This window comes from Asparagus officinalis, chromosome 7, assembly GCF_001876935.1.
Source record: "Asparagus officinalis chromosome 7, Aspof.V1, whole genome shotgun sequence".
Lineage (NCBI taxonomy): Eukaryota > Viridiplantae > Streptophyta > Magnoliopsida > Asparagales > Asparagaceae > Asparagus > Asparagus officinalis.
In genome coordinates this window covers 11,898,214-11,912,068 of record NC_033800.1, presented here as the reverse complement: position 1 = coordinate 11,912,068, position 13,855 = coordinate 11,898,214, and positions in this window count along the sequence as shown.

Genomic DNA, 13,855 nt, shown 5'->3' with positions numbered 1-13,855 from the left:
AATCATATTCGTCATCATCAACCAGAATCCATCTAAGGGATTTTAAGAAAACTTATTGAAAAGAATGCTAGACGGAGCAGATCAACTGTACTTACCTTGAGGACCGGACGTCGGTGGGGGTGGCATCGCCGGCGACCCAGGGGGAGTGTCCCCCGACGGCGACACTCCTTGCTCAGCCCCTCCGTCCTTCCGCGAGCAGACTTTCTTGAAAGCCATGGCCGGGGATGAGGCGAAACAGTCGAAGAGTTTTTGGAATTAACGAGAAGAAACTCGTTTCTGAGTTCAAGAATGAAGTTTAAGCGTTTGAGGCTCTTGACAAGACTAATCAGGCCTATTTATAAACAATCAATGACGATGATATGGAGTCCCGAGACTCCTGCCAAGTGTGGTCTCTTCATCATCATTATAGTCGTTTGGACTTCTGATAAGACGCGAGACAAAACCCTGTGTTTAAAAGATACGTAGGCGAAGCCGGACGCAATGATATGAAGATGCTTTCAAATACATAACGTTGTTCCAGACATACGCAACTCAGTTTCAATATGAGCTTAGCCTTGGGTTCAAAGGCCCAAACGCAGGGGGTACCTCTGTCCCTGCGTTCTCAAAATACGGTGCTGAATCTCTACGGCCACGTAGGGTTTGAATTCTGCCTGTATCACTCCTTCACATAATAATAATTCTTTTGACACTTTTAACTTATCGACTCTCGTCAATAGAGCGATAAATCCTCAAAGTTGCTCCGATCGCAAGACTTTTAACTTATCGACTCTCATCAATAGAGTAATAAATCCTCAAAGTTGCTCCGATCGCAACACTTTCAACTTATCGACTCTCGTCAATAGAGCGATAGATCCTCAAAGTTGCTCCGATTGCAACACTTTTAACTTATCGACTCTCGTCAATAGAGCGATAAATCCTCAAAGTTGCTCCGATCGCAACACTTTTAACTTATCGACTCTCGTCAATAGAGCGATAAATCCTCAAAGTTACTCCGATCGTAACACTTTCAACTTATCGACTCTCGTTAATAGAGTGATAGGTCCTCAAAGTTGCTTTGATCGTAACCCTTCTAACTTATCGACTCTCGTTAATAGAGCGATAGGTCCTCAAAGTTGCTCTGATCGCAACCCTTCTAACTTATCGACTCTCGTCAATAGAGCGATAGGTCCCCAAAGTTGCTCCGATCGTAATACTTTCAACTTATCGACTCTTATCAATAGAGCGATAGGTCCTCAAAGTTGCTCTGATCGTAACCCTTCTAACTTATCGACTCTCATCAATAGAGCGATAGGTCCTCAAAGTTGCTCTGATCGCAACCCTTCTAACTTATCGACTCTCGTTAATAGAGCGATAGGTCCTCAAAGTTGCTCCGATCGTAACACTTTCAACTTATCGACTCTCGTCAATAGAGCGATAGGTCCTCAAAGTTGCTCTGATCGCAACCCTTCTAACTTATTGACTCTCGTTAATAGAGCGATAGGTCCTCAAAGTTGCTCTGATCGTAACCCTTCTAACTTATCGACTCTCGTTAATATAGCGATAGGTCCTCAAAGTTGCTCCGATCATAACACCTTCAACTTATCGATTCTCGTCAATAGAGCGATAGGTCCTCAAAGTTGCCCCGATCGCAACACCTTCAACTTATCGATTCTCGTCAATAGAGCGATAGGTCCTTAAAGTTGCTCTGATCGCAACACCTTTAACTTATCGACTCTCGTTAATAGAGCGATAGGTCCTCAAAGTTGCTCCGATCGTAACACCTTTAACTTATCGACTCTCATCAATAGAACGATAGGTCCTCAAAGTTGCTCCGATCGTAACACTTTTAACTTCGACTCTCGTCAATAGAGCGATAGGTCATCAAAGTTGCTCCGATCGCAACACTTTCATTTTGTCGACTTCCCCCAATAGAGTGACAAGACCACGAACTCACCATGTTAATATGACACTTCTGAGATTTATAAGTTTCTTCCAGTGCTTAAAGCAAAGGCATATAAACAATCTATCCTTTGATATTAAAATGGCATTTCATGGTTCCATGTCAGAATATGATATGCAAAAGAAATGATGAAAAACCAAAACAGCACTACTTTTATTCAAAGGAAAACAAAGCAACGAGAAGATAAGTGTTGTTCGTACCAAAAGAACGATACAAAAATAGACTCATCAATTCATCAAACTAAATGAGGTAAGCTGAGACTTAATGTTAGAAAGTTTCTCTTCATGGTCAGCTCGCACCAGCATCTCAACCCGTTTCCGAAGCTCGTCCTCGCTAGGTAACATGGCAGCAATCTCCTTTTTAGCTTCTTCAAGAGCATTAGCTTCCGTGCGATAATCTACTAGAGAGGTTGCGCTTTTGACGTTGAGCTCAGTGACAATAGCTTCTTCTCGTTTGAATTGAGCCTTCAACCTAGTCAACTCTACTTTAGTGGCAATGATCTTCTCTCGTAAAGTCTCTAAAGAAGTGTTTGAGAGTGCTAGCTCAGCTTGTTTTTGAGCATGCAGCTTCTGTAAATGTTCCACCCGGACTTCCTTCTCGGCTATATGACGCTGAGCTGCTTCATACTTATTAACTTCTTCGGCCCGGATGTTTTCAAACGTCGACGTGATCTGCGCTTGGATATCAGCACGACCTAAGGCCTCCAAGAACCTTAATTGTGCCTCTAGGCGTGAGATGGCTTCTGAGCAACGCTTAATGACGTGGACATCACCCACGAACTTGAGGTTGTTCAAACTATTTGTGAGCATAGGCTTGAAGGTTTCAAAAGTATCTCGACCGGCCAACACAACCTCAATCACTTTCTTCGTTAGACTCTCTAAATAGTCAAGAGAAATCTTGAGGAAATCCGGCACGTCCGTGGGACTCGAAGCAGCGATGGGAGACGGTACAGAAACTTCCGAAGATACAGAGCCAAGTAAAAGACCAGCAGGTCATTTCGGCATAGTGGCCTGAGAGGGAATGTCGACATCCAGATGAGATGGACTCGATCGAAGAGCTATAAGTTCCCCCATTTTGGATGATCTTGGCACGCCTACAACTTCTGTTGGGGCCAAGGAAATCGTTAATAAAGTCGCCGGTGGGAGAGTTGCCATTGAGAGCTCTAAGCAAGGTGATTCTGACACCTGAGTTGGTGGTGGTACAAGCTGTTACGTCGAAGGAGGAGTGACGGTGGCCGCCTCATGTATCATAGGATCTGTACGAGAAAACAGTTCTAAATGCAGAGCCAAAGTGAGTCATATTTCGGAACAAACGACGCTTACCAGTGAGAGGCAGGGGAATATAGGCTGACGCCTTATCAGAAGAAGGTGGTGGTGGGATATCCCACTCACTGGGATCGTCGCTATCATCACCCAAGTTGTCGTTGTTCTCATTACTCTCACTTTGATCGCCACCATCATCTGTGTCATCCACACCATCGTTATGGTCCATAGGCTCCTCCTCGTCTATGGGAGGAAATGCTGGCGGATTCTCGGTGATGATAGGTTTTGATATGACTCCAGTAGTAGGGCTAGGTTATGTGTCTCCTATAGATGGCAATAATGCAGAAGCAGAAGGAGATTTGTCCGCTACTAAGTCTTGCTGAGCAGTCGTTGTAGGATCTTAGACCGGATGTCTATCTTCTTCAACACGAGGGGCAGTAGAGGCAGTATTATGAAGTATGTCTTCAGGGACAAATTCTGCACCCCCTGCAAATGATTCATCTCCACGATCTTCTTCATTCAGTGAACGAGCAGAAGAAGCGGGGCCTCCTAAAGTGGGACCAACTGTGGGGAGACCAGGCTAAGGCGAGAGTCCCATAGCAGTAGACTCTCGTTCTTCCTCTTCTGCTTGTCATGCTTTCTGAGCATCTGACATAAGCTTAGAAGCAGGGGGCTCGAGCGCTAACTTTTGACGAGCTCGTTTGTCATACTTGGCTTCTTCAGTTGGGTCTAGTGCTCTTTTTCCAGTAGTGCTTTTACTCCGAGTCTTAACTCTCGAAGGTTCCACCTCGTGAGTATCCGGCATCCTGATCTCTTCCTGAACTCCCTCTGGTGATTGTCGACGTTCGTCCTCAGTAATCGCCTTTTCATATGATAAGTATTCGTTAACCCCCCGGGCACAGAACTTTTTGGCACTTCTCTTCGAAGCATACCATTTGCGAATGGCCTTCAGGCAGGAAGTATTCATGTTGTAGGCTGAAATTTGAGAAGCAACCTGGTACCACGTACAAAAGCTTAAAGAAGTACGAACATTGGGCATCTTATACGGCAGTTGGAATTTTGCTCCCATACAGCCTGCCACCGAGTAATACCAAGCTCTTTCTCCTTCATACACATTACCTGTGTGCGAAAGAGTAGGATTTGGATTTCCGACATAAATCTGATCATAGCCGAATTGCCGAGAAAAGCGATAAGGCTGATATGGTTCAATGAAGCATTTCCTCCCTTGCCGGAAAAGAAGATAGCCTGGGCGAATATTTATGAGCCACCAGAAGGCGCCTCTACTAAGTGTAGTAAAAGAATTCCGCTTCGGAGTGTCTTGATAGATCTCTCCATATGCACCGCCCTCGAAAATAGGAAACTTGCAAGCGATCTCGTAATTATAATCCCACCTAAATATTTTGTGAAATTTAACCTGATACCAACCGACCCATCGAGCGGTTTCCAATTGTTGAACAAGAGGAGCTAAAGTATCACTCGATTCAGGGGTCGGCATTATCGAAGGGCAATTCAACACAAACCAATATACCAAATAAATATATGGCATCGGCACCCGAGGGGTTGGGGTTTGAATGATTGTTTTCCCATCTGAGTCCAATTTCTTAACAGCAATAAACTCAGAGGCTAGTTCCCGTAGACCACTCTGCAAACAGCATACCATGGCTGAAAGGAGATTTAGAGGCTGTCCATGAGCTAGGAGAATAGCTGGGCATAATACTTCTACTGTAATGGCGTCCACCGGCCTGGTGGGTACCACACAACGTTTCAACCAAAGAGTAAGGAAACCAGTGAATAAAGCCATGTCGGAGATTGGGACTTCTGCTTGATAATGGAAGCTTTCGAATGTGGTGAAAGCTGGGAAGACGTCCTCCTCTACCTCGCAAGTATAGTGGGAGGTTGCATCATTGATACGCTCATTGATTTCCTCAAGAGTACTGATAGCTAAGTGAGTCACCTCAGCGTCCTTGTCCCACAGATTTCGGAAAAGATACTCTGCCCATTGTCCTTGTTTTACACCACTGGCCCTTTTCCCAGTAGTTTGTGCACATATCTGGAAATGGCACATTAATTCCCAGTAAGTGTCATAGATTTCGGGGGCACCATGTTTCAGGATCTCTAATTCCCTATTTCCGGGAACAAACTCCTCATAGGGTAGCTCTCCAAAAGACAATCCGGAGATTTCAAACATCTCATGAAGAGCGAAGCCTAATTCACTAGTAGGAGTGAAAAAGGTACCAGTGTGAGGATTGTAAAATTCTAGCATAGCAAAAAGTCCGTTATAATTTGGAGAAATCCCATATCGAGTGGCTATTATTGGAGTTCTCAATTCTGAAGTCCTCAAAGGTTCTTCTAGTTCATCTAAAATAAAATTTATCATCCGGGCCCACCAGTCTGTCTCATTTGAATGTACGCATGTTGGAGCCCTGAAATCTTGAGCGGGGCACTTTCCTTTGATAGAGATAAATTTTCTAATGAAGACCTCCGCCAGCTTAGCAAGTTCACCGACATGATGTTTCTTTTTGAATAAACCTGGATTCAAGGCCACAAAATGATTAAAACCAACCGGATGAGTGCCCCGAGGAGTGATGTGCCCAGTAGCAACACCTCCTTGGTCCTGAACGAGTTCCCAATTCATTGACCGTGGGATAGAAGCGCACTGATAATAAGAAATCGGGCACATTCGCTCTAAGTTGGGAAGGAAAAGACGACGGTTGTTGACGGCCCTCAGCCATTTGTAGTTTCCCTCGGACATCCGCTTGGGATCCATTTTAACAGAATCCCCGAAAAGGAAGGATGATTTCTTTAAAACCTCACGCTCTGCGGTTTCAAATCTAGCGTCCGTAACCAAGGACCTGAGAGTCTCGGGGAAAGCTTGAGTGATGAGTTTCACCCATTGTTGGTGTCCTGGAATATTGGGTACTCTAAATAAAAACTGAAGATTGTATTTTTCTCCGCACCTCCCGCATGACCGAAGTAATGGTTGAAAGAAAGAGGCTCGTTGGAGTAGCACACTGCAAATGGAAAAGAAAATCAATCAGTTAAACGAAGGAGTCTAACTCAAGAAGGCAAGTTCCGGGTCTGCGTCCAAAATTTTAAACGCAAGGTCCAAACCTGCGTCCAAATTCCTAAACGCAGGGTCTTAACCCGCATTCAAAATTTAAAACGTAGGGTCTGAGCCTGCGTTGGAATGTCATGAACGACGAAGCTAACCATGCGTTTTAAAACCGATAAACACTAAGGATTATCTCTGTGTGTTCTAATGGTGGAATGCAAACCACCAATCCAAGATTAAGGATAAGGAATCTGTCAAAACAACTTACGACTGCCTAAACTTACCGTTAATTAAGGAAATCGGAGACGGTGGCGCGGCGGTTTGAACATCCCCGGAGATTTTAGCCGAAGGAGCACCCTGAGCTTGGGCGATCTTTGATTTGGAGGCCAGTCTCTTCTTGGGAGCCATTCTAATAGTGACGAAGAAGATATAGAATGGTTAATGAAAGATTTAAGAACGAATTTTTCCTTCGTTGAAGCGCCAGAGGAGATGAACAGGAACCCTGTTAAGTGGTCGACAGAAGAGCAAGAAAGAGAAAAGTCGAATGACTTTTTGATTTGACCTCAGTGGTCCATTTATATACAGCTGTAGTTGTCAAATCAGCACGGGATTTTAGGTGAAAATCCCACCCAAAACACAATTTTCACGTTTTCAAATAAGGGATCTCAACTTCCAAACGCATCCTCGCATTCAGACGGTCAAACGCATGATTTAGCCATGCGTTTTGGTGACCGACCTCAGTTTATCACGTAACTAACCCTTTCAAAGGGCTTAACATTCCAACCAAGAGTAATGACAATATTATCAAAATCATTACCCCAGTTGAGCTGATCAAGAAAGGAGATAAAGTGAGTTCCTCTGAGGCTGCCCTCCTGACTAAACTTGGGATAAGGCCCTTCTCATACGGGCTTGTGGTTCTCTCTGTCTATGACAATGGATCTGTCTTAAGCCCAGAGGTGCTCAACCTCACTGAGGATGACCTTGTTGACAAGTTTGCAGCTGGTGTTTCTATGGTTGCTTTGATGTCCTTGGATCAAACATCAACAATGGAGGTTACAATTCGATAACTTTTAGAATGCTATAATTTGAAGACTTTCACGTAGATCGATGAATGTTACAAATCAACGACCTTCACGACAACCGATGAAAGTTCTGATCAATGGTCTTCACAACCAATAATGAGAGTTGCAATCTAACGACTCTCACATTTCAAAGAAGCTAAACCGAAGATTACTAAAAAACAATCGTCGCGACGCTCTGACAGAAGAGATTACAAGCCAACGATCTCTTCAATCTAAGACGCAGGACACATCCCTACATCCCAGAGGTGAAGCACAAGTGGCCTCATTCCAGAGTCAAAGCTATACAAACGCAGCTCCTAAATGCTGCAAACACAGCTCCTAAATGCTGCAAACGCAGCTTCCATTCGCTACCGAACGCAGCTTCCATCCGCTGCCGAACGCAGCTTCTAACAGCTGCCAATGCAGGATATATCTGCTGCCTGACGCAGCTCGCAAACACTGTGATCAAACGCAGATTTTATTCTAGAGTACAGAACATGCGTTTGACTCGTTCAAACACGAGTTGAACGGTTCCAGAAACCGTTTTCTCCTCATGATCTGAGGGATTTCCGCCCCCACTTAGGAGCGGATTAAGGAGGCGGTTATACCTCATTCAGCCCCACTTAGGAGTGAATTATGGGGATAGTTACACTGCTAATATCCATATAAATATCAACAAACTCAACAGAGTTGAGGGATCGGATTTTGAAAAGGAGAAAATCAGGAGGCAACAATCTTCAACAATAGAAGATTTCCAGATACTAGATACTTGGCTTCTCAACCGAATTATTTCCGGTTAAAACAACTCTTTTTCACCAGAGTTTGTAACTCGTTCTGAGTTCTTAAAACTTGTTAAGAGTTATTCAACAAACCTACCACGAAAGTTCGTCGTTCCCATGAGATAAAGACGGTCGGATCGTCAACGGAGAGCAAATTCGACGCAGGCATTCGAATGAGGCATTCCATCGCTACCTTGAAGAACCCAGTTTTAAACAAATGGGAGAATCAAATTCATTCTCCTCTTTTTTGTAATCGGAATCCAATTGTAATTGATCTTGAGAGAATTTAAATCAAAATTTTCTTTCATTTCTTTAACTACGAAATTTTCCACAAACATGTGGTACACTAGCTTTTGAAAATAGCAATTTACGCTAACTTATTTATTAATTTACCAAAAAGGTAGAAAAAAAGCCCCCCAAACACCCTCTCTAGTATGTCCTTTTTAAACTAGTATATTGCATGTGCATTGCACATGAAACTACTTGTTTTACGTTTTAAATGTATTTAATGGACATAAAAATGATAAAGTGACTCAGTGGAAAATGAAATAAAGATTTAATATAAAGTATTAAAAGAAGTTTTCAATGCTAATAATAATATGTTAACATTTGATCAATTTGTATTTTTAAAATTATAAATTTGTATATTAAATATATTAACATATATAAATTAATATTTATATTAAAAGTTGAAATAATTTGTGTTTAAATTAATTTAAGTTTTTAATGATGGAAAAGTAAAGTTTACATAGATATATAATTGTAATCATCATTATCCCCTAAACATTTAATATTTCTAATTATATTATGTATAATATAATGATTGCATAATACTTTTATTTATATTTTTATATTAAATCATATATCTTTGATCTCGATGAGCTATAAAATTGCAGTTGATGCTCGACGGCATGGAAGCGGTGCCGGCATCTTTCATGTCTTTCGATTAACCATGTTGCTTTTAATTTTTAGTTAGATTTGTGTTAGAAAGCTCAAGGTATGTTACATTACTCAATAAAATTTCATCTTCAGCGTAGATTATCCAATTAAATACATAGAGGAACATGATGGGATATACAGAAAGCATCATAAATAATTCACCAAATTTTTATATCCATATTAGAGCTCTATTTATTGGTATCGAATCTATGTTCAAATTTTCAAAGAAAAAAGATAAAAGCAATAAATGTTATAGAACTAATAGACAATATGGAAATAAAAATGCTAACCACACTATGAAATTAAGTATAATGTTAATGTAAATGCCACAATATTATAGAACTAATAGACAATATGGAAATAAAAATGCTAACCACACTATATATTACTACTTTTATAGTATCACTTAACAAATGCGTGATGGTTCTTTCTTAAACGTTATAGCAAGGAAATGATGAGTCACCACTACCCCGCTCTTTTGTTTACCGTCATCATTACTCATATGGAAATTATAGCACGAGATATCTAATATGTATAAACTCTTGGTACATATCTAACTTTAATTTTGAATACAATAATGAAAAAATTGCATCAAAACTGAATCATTTCAAAATAAATTCTTAAAATTCTAATTGAGTTATGTTGGATAGCAGATTCCTAATATGTTTCCTAATTTATTTTGGTAACAGGTTATTGGGATTCCTAATCTGTTTTGGTAATATGATTCCAAATCTCTTTTGGTAACAAGTTATTAGGATTCCTAATCTGTTTTGTTTTTTGTTTTAGAATTCCTAGTATGTTTATGATTTTAGGATTTCTATATATATATGGAACAATTAGAAAAGAGAATAGAGAAGAAAATTGGGGATATTTGGAGCATAAAAAAGATGTATTTTCTGAGCTATTGGTTAGGGTTTTGTTTGGAGAGAATTAGAGATTTGTTGGTGAGATTAATTGGTGAGTTTGAGTGATTTGTAATCTCAGTTTGTACTCTTCTTCTCTATTAGTAAAAAAACCCTATCCCCTTCTTGTCCCGTGGACATAGGCAACCTACCCAACCACGTTGAAATTGGTTGTTTGTGTTTGTGGTATTGATTTGGTTAGTTTGGTCTTCTTTTGACGTTTGTTTGATTTGGTCCCTCGAAGCACATCGGTTTGGTTTTGGCTTCCACCGCGCTCAACAAGTGGTATCAGAGTTCAGACTACGCTTGGGCTATTTGGAGGAGTAGGTCATTTTGGAGGCTCGCCTAAGGCTTTGTTTGGCGATAAAAGTGGGATCTTTTTGGTAAAAACTCTATCTTTTTTAGTTTTGAATCTATTCTTCATTTGTTCTGTATTTATTTTGGTGCTTTGAGAAAGATGATCGGGAAAGAATGAGTTGTGTAGGGTACTTCCGGTATAAAGACCGTCCAAAGTTTGAATATCCACTCTATGAAGATAGGTGTGGAGAAGTTTAATGACATAAATAATTTTGGTCTTTAGAGATGTGAAGTCTTGTATGCGTTCAATGCGTAAAATTTGGAAGATACTTTGGAGTTGGACGGGAAACCAGACGACATGGAGGAGAAGGTTTGAAAAAAGATGAATAGAACAACGTGCGGTGTGATTAGATCTTGTTTGACTCAAGATTTAAAATATGATGCGATCAATGAGACTTCGGCTAAGAAAATTTGGGAGATCCTAGAGGGTAAGTATTTGACCAAGAGTGTAGAGAACCGTGCGCATTTGAAGAGGAGGCTTTATCGCTTCCAATTGAAGAAGGGGACCTCCATTGGTGATCACATGAACCATTCCAATTGAAGAAGGGGACCTCCATTGGTGATCACATGAACCACTACACGAAGCTTCTTACGGATTTGACGAATGTAGATGTGATACATGAACCACTACACGAAGCTTCTTACGGATTTGACGAATGTAGATGTGATGATTGAAGATGAGGATAAGTCGTTGTTATTGTTGAGTTCCTTACCTGACGAGGAATATGAGACTTTCATTCTTACTCTTATTAATGGGAAGACATCTCTTTCTTATAGTGAGGTCACCGCTGCACTTGTGAATTATAAGCTTCGAAAGAAGGATAAGGAGACTTCAGTTGAGCCGGTAGCGGGAGCATTGGTCGCAAGAACAAAGAGTCCAAACCGTGATAGGAGGTCTCAGTCTAGAGGGGCACATCTTGGAGTTCGTAGGAATCAGTGTGTCTTTTATAAAGAGGATGGACATTAAAAAGCCGAATGCCCAAAGTTGGTTGATAGAGCCAGGAAGAATAAGGGAAAATCTATTCAAGCTTCAGAGGTGAATGTTGTCAATGCTAGTGATAATAATTCAAATTCGGATTCTTCAGACTACTCGTTATCTGCACTACCGCCAGTTTGTGTTACCGACTCTACAGGGTGGATGTTGGATCCGGGTGCTTCTTACCATATTTATCCTAGAAGGGATTGATTCTCCAGCTTTCAGGAGCTGAAAAGAGGAGAGGTCGTGCTCATGGGTAATGATCATGAATGTCCTATTGGTGGTATCGATACCGTTCGGATTAGGATGAGTGACGGAGTGATTCGGGAGTTGGTTGGAGTGAGGTTCGTTCATCGGTTGAAGAAAAATATCATTTTACTTGGAGTTTTGAAGGTAGCAGACTATAGGGTGATCTTGGTCGATTCATGTTTGAAGGTCACATTGGGGTTCATGATTGTGATGAAGGGCATCAGGAGGAATAATTTGTATTATTTGATAAGGAGCATGGTGTTTGATAGAGAGCTGACGACTTCTTTGGATTTGGCTAGACTGTGGCATTTGGTGAGGCTGGGTTATTTGATTGGTTATACCGTGCATGGTTTGTTGAGGAGTGCTTTGACCTACAGATTGAAGTCCTTTGAGCACATTGGTATGAGCAAGAAGACCGAGATGGAGTTTGGCACTTCTATCCATCGATCGAGGGGTCTTTATGTGGTTTTCAGTCAGGTATTTGGGGGCCTTTCAAGGAGGCATCATTGGGAGGTAATCGGTATTTGATTTCCATAGTTGGGGATTGTTCTAGGTATTGGTGGGTTGCAACCAGGTCCCGTTGGTGTGAAGTCCTAGAAGTCAACAACAATTGGAAGAAGTGTATTGGCAAAAAGATAACCCATCGTTCTAGCTTTGGTAGGGGTTCTTTCTTGCATTTGTGCCGAGCTCGTGACAGTTTGAGACACTTCATTGATGTGGAGACATTGGGGCGACGAGATGAGATGACAGTTTTGATGGCTCGTTCCTTACTAGAGGGGGATCGGTGTTGGTTGCCGAGCATTGATTTTGGTTTTAGAGCTTCGACATATTTGGATCATCTTGGTCATAGGTTGCCGACTACTGCGTGTGAAGATTTTGGATCTGGTGGAGCCGATTCAGATTTTGGGTTGCGTCGGATATTTGGTTGCCCAGCATTTGGTCACATCGAGAATGTGAGATTTGATCCGATTGCACGTTTGGGATTCAGAGGTTTGTTTGATTATCAGTTAGGAGCTTCTGATTTTGTTCTGAGCATGTATGTCATATTTGACTCTCGGTAGGTGGAGAGTGTTGATCAGATCATTGGGATATCACAGCGGGTGGAGGGTGATGCTACTTTACATTGGGTGGAGACTACTCCACATACTCCAGATCATACTGCATCGTTTGGTATTCTAGCTGAGGTGACACAGTTTGGAGATCATTTGGATTTGGATGCAGATGATGAGTTGGTTTTGGATTCGAGTGCAGCTGGTAGACATGTTTTGGATACGACCATTGGTTCACCTCAGGTGGAGGTGCTTGATTTGTTTCAGTTTGGGGCCATTAGGAGCGCTATCAGTTACAGATCAGTTGGTGATATTGGTGAAGAGTTACAAACTTTTCTATTTGATTGATGAGCTTTGGAGGCCGTTTGGGTGAACTACGTGAATGTTTGATTCATTGGGCAAGAGGATACGTAGGCAGTCATTTATGATGCAATTGGTTTGGTGAGTTGATACCGACATTTGGAGTTTGTTCGCATTCTCGTTTGGATTCTCGACTTGTTGTGGATTGAGTCCGTTGTCGTGGACTTGTTCCGCTTCGTACTGGACGCAACAAGTGAGACGTTTGGTTGATATTGGTGTCGGCTCGGTTTTGGGAAAACTTCGCCGAGGTGGAGAATTGTTGTATAGCAGGCTCCTAATATGTTTCCTAATTTATTTTGGTAACAGGTTATTGGGATTCCTAATCTGTTTTGGTAATATGATTCCAAATCTGTTTTGGTAACAGTTATTGGGATTCCTAATCTGTTTTGGTAATATGATTCCAAATCTGTTTTGGTAACAGGTTATTAGGATTTCTAATCTGTTTTGTTTTTTGTTTTAGAATAACAGGTTATTAGGATTTCTAATCTGTTTTGTTTTTTGTTTTAGAATTCCTAGTATGTTTATGATTTTAGAATTTCTATATATATGGAACAATTAGAAGAGAGAATGGAGAAGAAAATTGGGGATATTTGGAGCACAGAAAAGATGTATTTTCTGAGCTATTGGTTAGGGTATTGTTTGGAGAGAATTAGAGATTTGTTGGTGAGATTAATTGGTGAGTTTGAGTGATTTGTAATCTTAGTTTGTACTCTTCTTTTCTATTAGTGAAAAACTCTATCCCTTTCTTGCCCCGTGGACGTAGGCAACTTGCCGAACCACGTTAAAATTGGTTGTTTGTGTTTGTGGCATTGATTTGGTTAGTTTGGTCTTCTTTCGGTGTTTGTTTGATTTGGTCTCTCGAAGCACATCGGTTTGGTTTTGACTTCCACCGCGCTCAACAAGTTATAGATGAACAGGCTTGCGGTAACA